Source organism: Acomys russatus, chromosome 28 (assembly GCF_903995435.1).
Source record: "Acomys russatus chromosome 28, mAcoRus1.1, whole genome shotgun sequence".
Taxonomy (NCBI): Eukaryota; Metazoa; Chordata; class Mammalia; order Rodentia; family Muridae; genus Acomys; species Acomys russatus.
This window is the reverse complement of record NC_067164.1, coordinates 13,842,572-13,856,287: the sequence shown is the minus strand read 5'-3', so window position 1 is coordinate 13,856,287 and position 13,716 is coordinate 13,842,572. Positions and strand designations below refer to the sequence as shown.

Sequence of the window (13,716 nt, the reverse complement as noted above, 5' to 3'; positions counted from 1 at the left end):
ACCTCTGTCTTCTACATTCATACTGTTCCCAGTGATTCCTGAAGCTGGAAGGAGGGTGGGTGAGGGATATATCCTCCCTTTGGGGCTGCAGTATCCACTCACTATTGTGTAGGGAGGTATTTGCAGAGAGTAGGCAAATCTCCCTAGGAAACCCTAACCAATTACAGTGATTCAAACTGTGACAGTAAAATACAAGTCAGTCAGACTTCAGCTTGATCAAACAGGTGGGAAAGGTTAGGACATTTATTTTCAGTTTGTCCTCATCTCAAATAAAATTAAATTATGTGAATGTGGGCAATTTGCTCTTAGTCACTGTCATAAGCCAAGCACATGGAATTGCCACCTGTGCATAGTAAATTCTAAAATAATTGATCAACCAATGAGAGGGTGAATCTGTGACTATCAAGTCATAAACATTTATCTTTAGTAACAGCCAATTCTACAGGTCCCTAATTATACATAAAATCCTTACATTGCTATCACTTGTATTGTCTTGAAATTAAAATTTATTTTAAATGAATTATTCAATAATTTTGTTTCAAATCTCAGTCTTAAGGCCAAAGTTAAACTGAAGAAAGAAAATTTAAGGCAAATTTTTAGTGACAAATATTCCGAGGTAAAATGCTAAATTTCAAAGTCTCCATTAGTGATTTTTTTGTTTGTTTACTTGCTTGTTTGTTTTTTGTTTTTCGAGACAGGATTTTTCTGTGTAGTTCTGGCCATCCTGGAATTTATTCTGTTGGCCAGGCTGTCCTGAACTCACAGTAGTCTGCCTGCCTCTGCCTCCCAAGTGCTGGGATGGAAGTCGTGCGCCACCATTGCCAGGCTTAGTGATTGCTCTTTATGAAAATTTCAGGAAGAACTCCTAGTCAATTCTGCTGATGAATCTAAGGATCTCAGATTCCACACATCTGCAAAAACATATGGTTATTCCCTGTGCATGTTACGTTGTGGAGCCACTAACTCCAGGCTTGCTGTGACAGAAATATTTGGTAACATTTATAGACTCAACTCATGCGTCTATTCCTATTTCTCTGTAGGCCTTGGTAATCTGAGCCACTGGCTGCTTTTGATGCTCTGAAAGAATAACTGGGCTCCAAATTTCCAGTGCTTCCGATATCTCTCTTAACCCTCTGCCATACTTGGAACCTGGTGGTTTTTTTTTTTTCTTTCATGTAATTCTTGTAGAGTTTACCATATGGGTGTTTACCATAAGGTCTCTAATATCCCTTAGGTTTGACTCATTTGATATTCCTGTGCATGGCAACATCAAGATTCACTCCTTAATGTTACACATGTACTCAATGTGTAAGAAAAGATATGGGCCCGAGATAGCCATAGAGTCTGTAGTGTCCAGTGTGGTGAGGCCGGTCGAAGAGCTTGGGGAATTGGCTCATGCCCATATACAGCACCTTAGCAAAGCTGCAGGGAAAGACAATCACTTTTTAATTCAGGTTTCTGCAGCTCTATAAAAAATGAAACTTTTTGATGCTTGTCATCTTCTTGAGGTAGGCTGGGTGTTGCCAGGAGTTAACCTTTTTTTCAAATAATCTTAAAAATATTAAAAGCATCTTTAAACGCCATCTTCTGTATGTTACCTTATTGATCTATCTATTAAACCTAGGATGTATATTCTTTTTAAAATATTTTTATTAATTTATTCAGATTACATCTCTGTTGTTATCCCATCCCTTGTATCCTCCCATTCCTCCCTTTCTCCCATTTTCCCCTTACTCTCCTCCCCTATGAATGTGACTGAGGGGGTCCTCCTCCCCTGTATATGCTCATAGGGTATCAAGTCTCTTCTTGGTAGCCTGCTATCCTTCCTCTGAGTGCCACCAGGTCTCCCCATCCAGGGCACATGGTCAAATATGGGGCACTAAAGTTCGTGTGAAAGTCACAAACTGAGAAGGAAGTCCTGTCCTTTGGGCAGATCTGGGTAGGGGTTCAAAGTTTCCTGCACGTATTGTCCTTGGCTGGTGCCATAGTTTGAGCAGGACCCCTGGGCTCAGATCTGCCATTCATAATGTTATTCTTGTAGCTTTCTGGGACCCTCTGGATCCTTCTCTTTTTCCATTCTCCCATGCTTCTTTCACCTAGAGACCCAATAGGATGTCCTCCCCTCTGTCCCACTTTCCTGCTAAGTGTAGACATTCATGGGACATGCCCCCTGGGCAAGTGTCCTGTTATAAGGGAATATATACCATTCTTGTGATAAAAATAGACCAGTAAATGACATGACCACGATTTGATTAACTAGCAATTAGCTTGTATTATTTAATAGTCCTAAACAGTCTGCAATTGCACTTTCAAGATATAGGAAGTAAACTTTGTATTATAATTGAGTTGTATGGGTTCAATACCTCATATTAGAATATGCAAATATATATGTGGATATATATATATAGTGATAGGGTGTGGACAGTAATCTTAAATTTGAAACCTATACCAATGTATCATAATTAAAATAATTTTGCACCAATATACAAAATTTTGTACCAATAAATTAAAAATAACCTTATGGAAATGGCTTTAAATTTGGCAAATCAGCCACTGGGAAAAACACCCTAATTTCTGCCACAGACAGAATTCTGCCTAAAAATGGGCAATCTTGGATGCAGGCATAGTCCATGGCCAAACTCTGCCAAAACAGAGTAAGCAAGTCTTCAATAGTTCCTGCCTCACAAATATGTCTGTCAGATATATTGGGCCGAAGGCTGAAGATGAGACTCGAATGTTATAGAGAATTTTGGGTGACTGCTGAGGCAGTAAACTGTCTCTGTCATTTTCTCATTTTGAAAGCTGTCAATCTGCACTTCCAGTTCACTCAGGTAATTAATTTTATAACTTCTCAAGTCTCTGATGGAGTTGCAGACCAGATAGTTTAGCTTACAGTTAAGCTTAATTGTTTAGGGGTTAAGATGTTTTTAGACCTAGATAGACGTTTTAACTTGACAGAGATGAAATATGATCGATACTGATTTTTGTTCAGGATTTTAGACTCACCAAGACAGGAAAGACATTTTCTGCAAGGTTGCAAAATACAATTAACCAAGACACCAGGAATGTAACATTTACATAATCCCTGATTGTTTCATGGTTCTTTATGTAGTTCATTTTAATTTATGTATAATAATACAAGTGTATATGCCAAAAATACTTTAAAAAATTGAAGCTCTTTTTTTTTCTTTTTTTTTAAATTAATTTATTCTTGTTACATCTCAATGCTTATCCCATCCCTTGTATTCTCCCATTCCTCCCCCCCCCCATTTTCCTATTATTCCCCTCTTATATGAGAAAACTAGAAAGGTTCAAATCCATCAGATCTTTTGAAACTATACACACAGGGCCATATTGGACACAACAAATTTTGAGGAGAACAGTCTAGTAGATGAGGATTTTCCTGAAGACTGTTCTCCTCAGAAAGTAAAAGAGCTGTTGACTGTTCTTTCAGACCAGGAATTTTAGTTAAAGAAAACAATATGCATCCCAAGCTGGTGAGTTGCTTGAGGATGACCTCCAGCAATGCCTCTCTTGGAGATGAGGGGCCCCGGTATATATGCACGGTCATTCTCTGACTAAGAGAAGGGTGTGGCTCCTGGGAAAATATAATTTGCTTCTGAAGTACCTTGTTGATGGGATCAATCACTTGCTGTAGATGCTAAGTTATCGATACCCTATCCAGCTAAATGAAGGTATTTCTTTCTAAGACCTAGACACAGCTAAACTACCGAGAACAGGAATATTTAGTGACACCATGTGCTGGTTATGATGTACAGTGGAGAAATGTGCTACTAGGGGTTGAAGCACTGCCCAGATCTACAGTCAGAGCATCATGAGGTCAACATCGACATCTTCGGAGCAAGCTGCACCACACACAAAGAGCCCTTGGATTGCCGAGACGTAGGAGAAAAAGATATTTGAAGAAGCATGTGTCAGTGTGTGAAGGACCCTTGAAGGAGCAGGAGTGGGACACAATAAATGCAATGCATTTCTGAGGCTTCTTCTGGCAGCGTTGTACCTAGGTGATCACCCAGTCCTCAAAAATCAAAAGGAGATCCCTGGAATGGAAAGGAGGGTTTCAGAAAAGGAGATGAACTACACTGATCTCGAGAATATTACATTACGTAAAGATGCCCGAGGTGGCCACTCTTCTCTACTGCTGTCACCTTTCATTGCATCGTCTTAAACCTGTGAAGAAAGCATTCTTTAATTCTAAAATGCACATATTGTCATTCTAACTGAACTTGAACTCCATATAATCCTGCCACTGGAAAAGAGGAACCCAATGTAGAGTGATAGTTGTTTATTTAATATTTTAGGTTGTATTTTCATTGCAGTAAACTATATGCAACAAAAAAATCTCCTTATTTTGAAGTGTGCATACTTCAGAGATAAAAATCAGGTTTTCTCCTTGTTTCAAATATATACTATGGATAAAAATATAGGCAATTAAAAGATTATGACTAATATATTTTTTATTATAAATTGTTTTTATAAATGTATTCTTGTTACATCTCAGTGTTTATCCCATCCCTTGTATCCTCCCATTCTTCCCTCCCCCCCCCCATTTTCCCCTTATTCCCCTCCCCTATGACTGTTCCTGAGGGGGATTACCTCCCCTTGTATATGCTCATAGGTTATCAAGTCTCTTCTTGGTAACCTGCTGTCCTTCCTCTGAGTGCCACCAGATCTCCCCCTCCAGGGGACATGGTCCAATGTGAGGCACCAGAGTACGTGAGAAAGTCATATCCTACTCTCCACTCAACTGTGGAGAAGGTTCTGACCATTGGCTAGATCTGGGTCGGGGTTTAAAATTTACTGCCTGTATTGTCCTTGGCTGGTGCCTTAGTTTGAGCGTGACCCCTGGGCCCAAATTGCTGGTGGGAATACAAACTAGTACAGCCACTTTGGAAATCTATCTGGTGCTATCTCGGAAAAATGGGAATAGGGCTTCCTCAAGACCCACCTATTCCACTCCTTGGAATATACCCAGAAGATGCTCTAGCACACAACATGAAAATTTGCTCATCCATGTTCATAGCAGCCTCATTCATAATAGCCAGAACATGGAAACAGTCTAAGTGTCCCTCAGTAGAAGAATGGATAAAGAAACTGTGGTACATATACATTATGGAATACTACGCAGCTATGAAATACAAGGAATTCCCAAAATTTGTACACAAGTGGATTGAACTAGAAATGATCATAATGAGTGAGTTAACCCAGAAGCACAAAGACTCAAATGGTATATACTCACTTATATCTGCATACTAGCCCACAGGGAACTACTAAGGACCTGCTTACCCTGTCTTGGCAGAGTTTGGCTGCCAACTCTGCCTGCATCCAAGCTTGCCCCCTTTTAGGCAGAATTCTGTCTGTGGCAGAAATGAGGACATTTTGCCCAGTGGCTGGTTTGCCATATTTGAAGCCATTTCCATAGGAGGTTCTTTGATGCCCACCATCTTCTCTGAAGTAGGCTGGGTGTCCCAGGAGGTAGCCTGTCTTGTTTTCAAAGAATGTTTTGAGTAATAAAAACAGCTTTAATGCCATATTCTGTAGGTCTAACATTAAAATTTCATTTCCAGTAAGGTAAACAACAAACGATCTTTAAAAACTGAATCTTATGTATTTTGCCATGAATTACTAATAATACTTAAACTATTTACTTATCCATCCTATAAACTCTTTTCATAGTTTGGTTAAGACAAAAACTGCATGGTTCCTCAAAAAATGAAGGTAAAAATCAATGTAGGTGAGTCTGTCACTAGTTCAGGTGCTTTTAGGGTACATCTTTGCGTGTGATGAACTTTACATATGTTTTGCCTTTAGCAGCATTGAAAGCTTACAGTCTTGCTCACCATTTTTCTCCCTACCTGAAATCTTGTCACTCTGTGATGGTCTGTATGTCTTCTGATGCACTATACTTGTGTCCTAGTGACATTTTCACACTCCAGTACTTCCTGTGACTGCACCTAAACATTAGTCACCTCTATCCCTGTTCTTTCACAGAAATTCTAGATTATGAGAGAGGAAACTGCCATGCCCTCCATAACAGTAGTGTATATATTTCCCTCAGAAGAGTAAAATGTTACTTGGACTAAATCTAAGAAGATAAGACTCTATCTTCAGAAGCTGAGAGCTTCCATTTTTGCTTCTATAACCTTGTTTTGCTCACTGGTTGGTACATGTACACTTTACTCCCTCTCCCCCAAAACAATTGGAGAACAATTTTCAGACCATAGTAGTTGCAGTTCTTTCTACTATGGTATTATAATAAAACAAGATGCATTTTCTTTTGTTCATTTAACCTTGATGAGTAAATTGTTTTATTTAGAGTGAAGTAATCTCAAAATACCAAATACTCCACCTAAAGACAGTAAGGAAATCTATTATAGAGTCTTTAAACAGCTATTGTGTGCCTACTGCATGCCACGTTTTGTCCTAGGCACTGAGGTTATAGCATTGTAAACACTCTCCTATTATGGGAGTGTAGTGGAAGAAGAATACAGTATGCCAATACACTATAAAGCGTTAAGCAGGTGTAAAGGACTAAGGTGACTTGGACATGGGTGATACGTACCGCCTAACAGCCTTGGGCTTTTTATTCCTTTCAGGTGGCTTTCTTTCTACCTTTCAGTTCCCTTCTCTGTCTTCTATAAGGTTGCTACATCTGCCCACAGTAGCCAAAACTCTGTAGTTTCTTTGGTATTACTTCCCTATTCATTTTAAACACAACATGAGGTAACATAGTATGGAAATATTATATTAAGAAGTACTTTATATAGTCCCAATTAATGAACGCATTATATATTCATGCTGGCATGTAGTAGTTTTTGTTTTCCTACTTCTAGTGAAAATCAACTTAACTTCAGTTTGCATTATCTGCACTTTTCACAATCCTTAGCCATTTATCATTCTTTACTCAGTATGAATTTTCTGTTGTGGAGCAGGCTTTAGGACTTGATTTCATAGCCTGTTTCTTGCTGTGTGTATCAGCTTTCTGCCTACTGTGCCTTTTTTTTTTTTTTATGTTAAGGCACATATCATGGCATTCCCTTATCCTTTGCTTACAGTGAGGCGAGTGAGGTGAGAGTCACGACTGGAAGGCCACCATAAACTCCAGTCCTAGCTTTACAGTCTTGTACTCAGTATTCTGATGTTTGGTTAATGTGAACTGTGTCTGAAGCATTCTCAGAATTATCTTCACAATGTTTTAAAAACACCACCACTATTAACATGGCTATTTTAGATTGCTTGTCTCCTTGGTCTGTCTTTCCAGGGCCATATTTGTAATCCCATGAGGATGTGTCATCTGCTACAGGAGCCCATAGTTCTCCTGAATTACTTACCCGGAGTTCTTTTTAATATATGAAATATATTGTAGAAGTATTATATCAACATAACCTTAATGTAGCCAGAAGTAAGAGCATTCATTATGTGCTTATGCTGGTATTTAGCAGTTTTGTTTTTGCAACTTTTAGTGACATTTTTCAACTACAGTGTTTTGGAACATATGATTAAGAAAGTAAAACCATATTTCTGCCACCCCCCAAAAAAAGAAAAGAAAAAAAGGGAGGCTATGTACTTTCTTTTTACATCTAGTATTGTCAGAGTATGGGTAATTTTGAAAAAAATCCACCCAGTTATTATGCTTCAACAGACCCATATTTTTTGTGCCATGTATAATGGATGTCATATGGTTTTCCATTTTTGTTTTTGTATGCTGTCCGTGTGGTGATATTCATTTATGTGTCACACATTCATATGTCACAGGCACACATTCTACTAATTCATCAGTTTTGTCCCTGGGAACATTTTATTGTATATTCATTTCTATAAACATTTAAATAAATTTCACCATTCCAATTGGCAATAGCTTAAAAGCAACACTAGCTTAGAGTCAATGTTCTACTCTGAAATAGTTGTGATCGACAACGAAAGCCTGTTGTTTTCATTGTAGAAGTTCCTAGGAAAGAGGAACAAAACACAGACGCTGTTCCAGGCCTCCCGTGCCCCTCTAAGACAATCCATGGAAAGGTGACATCTCGGGGGCACCACAACTGCCAAGGCAAGAGCATGTTCCCCGTGAAAGAGAAAGGGCAAGGGAAACCAAGAAAAGAAATGCAGAGCAAATTCTACTCCTTCAATGGTCCTGATCCATGCCAGGACAAGTTGGGATGTCTACAGGGAAATAAGAAATAAGAAACAGAGTAAATTCAGATTTCTCTAGGTAGTTTCATTCCACCTTAGGCTCGTGGGAAGTTTAAACAAATTTGCCTATATTTACAGTGAAATGCCAGGATTTGTGGTGGTATCTGGAGTGGAGGTTTATCTGAAGCCACACATCTACTACAAGCTGTTCCTAGTGAGGCATCTCGAGGTCCACAAAAGAATTTATTGCAGCCATACACTCTCTAAAATTGTTTTAGGAGATCTAAAACAATTTAACTTTTGAAACCATGTGAACCAAATCGGGAAATTCATAATCAGGAACTAATTCATCTGAATAACAAACAGTACATCTTCAACAAAATCCTAGAAGAAGTTTGCTCACTCAGAGCTGGTCAATACCCAGAATGTAACAGTTCACACCAATGCCAGATGTATTTACTTTTAGTTTTTCGAGACAGAGTTTGTCTGGGTAATTTTGGCTGTCCCAGGATTGCTTTGTAGACCAAGCTGGCCCTGGTCTCACAATGATCCACCTGCCTCTGCCTCTCTGGGTGCTGGGATAAAGGCATGCACCACCGTGCCTAGCTTTAAATGCCAGATTTTACAGAGATGCAGCAGTGCACAATTGACAAGGTTGGAAGCAATTCTGGGGTATATCACGATTCAGACCTTGCAAATACCGGATCATCTCCAGAAATCTCTCATACCCACTAAAATACCTCAAATCAATGGTTCCAGCATGTCAAAGGCTGGAAGCAGTTTCGGGGTGCATCATGATACAAGATCTTGTAAAACCAGATCACCTCCTAGATGGCCCACATGCCTAGTGAGCTCCCTTAACAGTGTGGCTCTAGCCACATAGTGTTCAGCTATTTGTACTCGGCAACCAAGCTGATAAAATGAGATATGATAGATATTAATTTACATTCAGAATTTTAGGTGCACTAAGATAGGAAAGATGTTTTCTTTAAGGTTGGCAAATACAAATAGCCAAAACACTATGAATATAACATTTATGTAATTCCTGATTTTTTCATGGTTCTTCTTGCTATAGACAGTTTAATGTATATATGTGTAATAACATAAATGTATATGTAAAAAGAGAAATAAAAAACAAGAAAAATGAAATGTAAATACATCAGCTATTGGTATTTATTAGCTATCGTGAAGTTAAAATCATTGCATCTCTAACTTAAGATCAAGTGTGGATATTCCTTTAAAGTCCCTTAATACTGTCATGTAATATCTACATTTCCAGATACCAAAGAGGATTTGTAATTTTTTAAATGGTTCAATTCTTTTTGATCTTCACAAATCTTCTTCCATTACATGAGTGCTTATTGTATATACACATATGTGAAATACGTATGGTGGGTTTTGTCTACATGTATGTCTGTGTACAAAGTGTGTGTCTGAGGCTACAGAGGCCAGAGAGGGCATTGGATCCCCTGGACAACAGTTACAGAATTTTTGACCTTCCACATGGGTGCTAGTTAGTGAATCTGAGTGGTGTGGAAAAGCAGCAGTTTTTTTTTCCTGTACTGCTTTTATTTTTTGTTTTGTTTACCACTAGACTATCTCCCTGGTCCTATTATCCCTGGGATGTTAGCATATCTTTGTTTCAAAGAGCAACTTAGTCTTGTTCTCTAAAAATTGACAAGCATAATTCTAAAAGAGCCTTTGCAACTAAGTTCAAATGATGCTTAGTGGGGAAAAAAAGTTGCTTTCACCTCTAACAACAGGAGCAGGGGCTGTCTCTGACTCTGTGGCCTGCCTGTGGATCCCTTTCCCCTAACTAGCCTTGCCTAGTCTCAATAGAAAAAGATGCATCTAGTCCCACTTGATATGCCAAGGTAGTTTGATGCCCTTGGGAACCTTCCCCTTCTCTGAGAGAAAGGAAGCAGGTATAAGGGGACAGGAGTGAAGAAGCAGGGAGTGTTTCACTCTAGGTTGGAAAGACCATAGTCCACTAGTCAGTAAATAATTGACTAAGAGTGACTGATATCAATGCACAAAGCATCGAGTTGTTTTTATGGCTCTGTAATTGTCCCCAATGAGGAATTTATACACAGGAGACATTTCAGGAAAGTAAACAGAGAAGTGACCTCAGGGAAATGAACATCTTTCAACATTTCCTAAGCTAACACCTTAACTTCTTTTTCATATTAAGTTGCATGCTACCCAGGGGCACCATCCTTTTAAGGACTTTTTGGCTCTGATTTTCTTTCTGGGAAAAATAAAGCTCTCAGGATTTAAAGGTAAGCTAAATCTGTCGGTATTTCTTCGGTAGATATGTTGGTTCCGAGTTTTTAAGTAGTAACTATTGCAATTATGGAATCTTACATTAATAAACAATATTTGAAAGATGCAAGAATTATAAAACATACTTTTTGGAACTGAACACTTTATTCTATGATTGTGATTGTCAGATGATCAAAGCTCAGATATTTGACAAGCCCAAAGGATATCTTATAATATTTCAGTATTTATTCAGATATGATACTGATGGACACTTACTTAAGGAGGTCATCTAAGGGGTAATCTTGTGTTCTAAATTATTTCAAATGCTCTTTATATATCGTGTTTAATACATATGTGTGTGTGTGTGTGTGTATCTAAAGGTCATTATTATGGGATTCAGTGAATAAAATTGCTATTGAGCTAGCATATTCCCCTCTAGACTCTTAACAGAAATTCATATCACTTCACTTTTATTATTTCTTTTGCCAAGACCTGGGCATAACCTGGAGTTTCTCCTATTATACCTTGTGTTATTTATTGGTTAAATTTTTACAATACAACTTTAAAATATTTAACACAATAGGACTTGCAGTCAAATCAAATCAAAGTCTGCCATTTGCTTACAGAAAGATCTGGTGGTGGAGTTAATTAAGTGTCTCCTTGTTATTTTCATCCTTAGCCAAAGTGGTACAGTTGGACTTGACACATATGAATCTTGTATGAATTAAATAATATAATAAATGCCCTTTAAAAATTCTGATTATGCATGTATCTGACTCAGGTCCTCTGTATATAATGGATTTTTAGCTTGGTGCTCTGGTGAGACTTCTAACAGTGGGAGCAGGTGCTGTCTCGGACCCTTTTGCACTGTTTTGGGATCCTTTTCCTCTCACTGGGTTGGCTCCTCCAGTCTTAATATGAGGGGAGGTACCTAGTGGTTTTTTCCACATTTATTCATTTGTTTGTTTGTTCAGTCACTTTATAGCACGATCCCAGTGCCCTCCCTCCACTCCTCTCAGTCTCACCATCACAGCCTCTCCCCCAATCCCCTCTCTCTTGCCCAGAAAGTAAGAGGCCCACAGAAAGCAAGAGGCCCACAAGAAAAGGGTTCTAACCCACCCTGGCACCTGAAGTCACAGCAGGACTAAGCGCAGCCTCTCCCACTGAGGGATGACAAGGCAGCCCAGCCAGGGGTAAGGGATCCAAAGGCAGACAACAGAATCTGAGACAGCCCCTACTTCAGTTGTTAGGGGACCCACATGTTGACAAAGCTGTACGTCTGCCACATATGTGTAGGGGATCGAGGCCCAGCCTATGCATGCTCTGTGGCTGGTGATTCATCTCTGTATGTCCCCATGGGCCAGTTTAGTTAACTCTGCAGGTGTTCCTGTAATGTCCGTGACCCTTCTAGCTCCTGAAATCCTTCCTCCCACTCTTCCACAAGGTGACAAAAATCAACTAATGACTTTCTTATCCTCACGCTTCTCTTAGGCAGAGATCAAAATCTGGGTTGTGGGTTTTATGGGTGATTGGTGTCCCCTCCCTCCACTGGAAGACCCATGTGGCTACAGGAAGTAGTCACTTCAGCCTCCATATCTCCCATTACTAAGGAGGCTAAGATCACCTCCATAAACTGTTGGGGCATCCCCCATCACAGAGATAACCCCCACAATATCCTCCTCCCACCTTTTTTTTAATCTACTGACTTCAAGACATCTGACTTTGAATCATTTTGGCAAATACTTGGTATTGATTGATTGATTTTTAGGGATCCTCTTAAAAATCTTAATATTGGTTCTGATTATTAGGGATTTTTTTTTTTTTTTTTTTTTTTTTTTTTTTTTGTCACAGAAGCTGTAGTGTATCACGCAGTAGCCTTTTGTCCACATATGTTTCAAATGTTCATTGCTACGAGTCATGGGTCTGGTTTGAGGCCTACACTGTTCCCGGATGTTAGGGATCTTCTTAAAAGCTTAATATAGTCTCGGTTTTCCTAAAACTTTGAAGCTGGATTTTTTAGAGGAAGCAAAAGAATCCCTCAGCTCATGTTAATCATGGAGGCAGGTATATTTTGGAGTATGACTAATGGTATACTTAAAGTTTTTTCTTACCCTTAAGAGGTAAGAGACAAACAGATGTACATTTATCTATACCCCTGATGAGAAAAAAAAAGTAACATGGGATCATCATAATCAGTGTTTCAAAGGTTTTTATTTTTTTAATTATTTATTTATTATGTATACAGTGCTCTGACAGCATATACAACTGTAGGCCAGAGGGGAGCATCAGATAACATTACAGATGGTTGTGAGCCACCATGTGGTTGCTGGGAATTGAACTCAGAACTGTTGGAAGAGCAGGCAGCTCTCTTAAGCGCTGAGCCATCTCTCCAGTTCATGTTTTTAATAGAAGGTATGTAATCTGTCTTCAATAGCCTATCCTCAAGCTTACTCTCTTTCTTTTTTCCTTTTGCTGTTGTTTATTATTGATATTTTATTTTAATTACAACACGTTTCCTGTTCCTTTCTTTCCTCCTAGCTCTCCCTTTTATCCCTCCCTGATGGCCTTCAAATCCATGGTCACTCATTTCACCAATTGTTTTTGTTGTTGTTGTTGTTGTTTTTTAATATTTTATTAATTTATCTATATTACATCTCATTTATTATCCCATCCCTTGTATCCTCCCATTCCTCCCTCCCTCACATTTTCCTCTTACTCCCCTCCCCTATGACTGTGACTGAGGGGGACCTCTTCCCCTGTAGATGCTCATAGGGTATCAAGTCTCTTCTTGGTAGCCTGTTATCCTTCCTCTGAGTGCCACCAGGCCTCCCCATCCAGGGGACATGGTCAAATATAGGGCACCAGAGTTCATGTGAAAGTCAGACCCCACTCTCCACTCAACTGTGGAGAATGTCCTGTCCATTGGCTAGATCTGTGTAGGGGTTTAAAGTTTATCGCCTGTATTGTCCTTGGCTGGTGCCATAGTTTGAGCAGGACCCCTGGGCCCAGATCCGCCTGTCATAATGTTCTTCTTGTAGGTTTCTAGGACCCTCTTGAACCTTCTATTTCCCCATTCTCCCATGCTTCTCTGACCTAGAGTCCCAATAGGATGTCCTCCCCTCTGTCCCACTTTCCTGATAAATGAAGACATTCATGGGACATGCCCCTTCGGGTAGTGTCCAGATATAAGTGAGTATATACCGTTTGACTATTTCTGCTTCTGAATTAACTCACTCATTGTGATCATTTCTAGTTCAATCCATCTATCCACAAATTTTGAGAATTCCTTGTTTACCAATT

General features: G+C 39.2%; 1 pseudogene; it reads left to right on the top strand.

Annotated features, from left to right (window-relative positions):
• The first annotated feature begins 1,295 nt into the window (after nucleotides 1–1,295).
• On the top strand, nucleotides 1,296–3,998 carry LOC127210501 (RAB7A-interacting MON1-CCZ1 complex subunit 1-like; annotated as a pseudogene).
• Nucleotides 3,999–13,716: the final 9,718 nt, after the last annotated feature.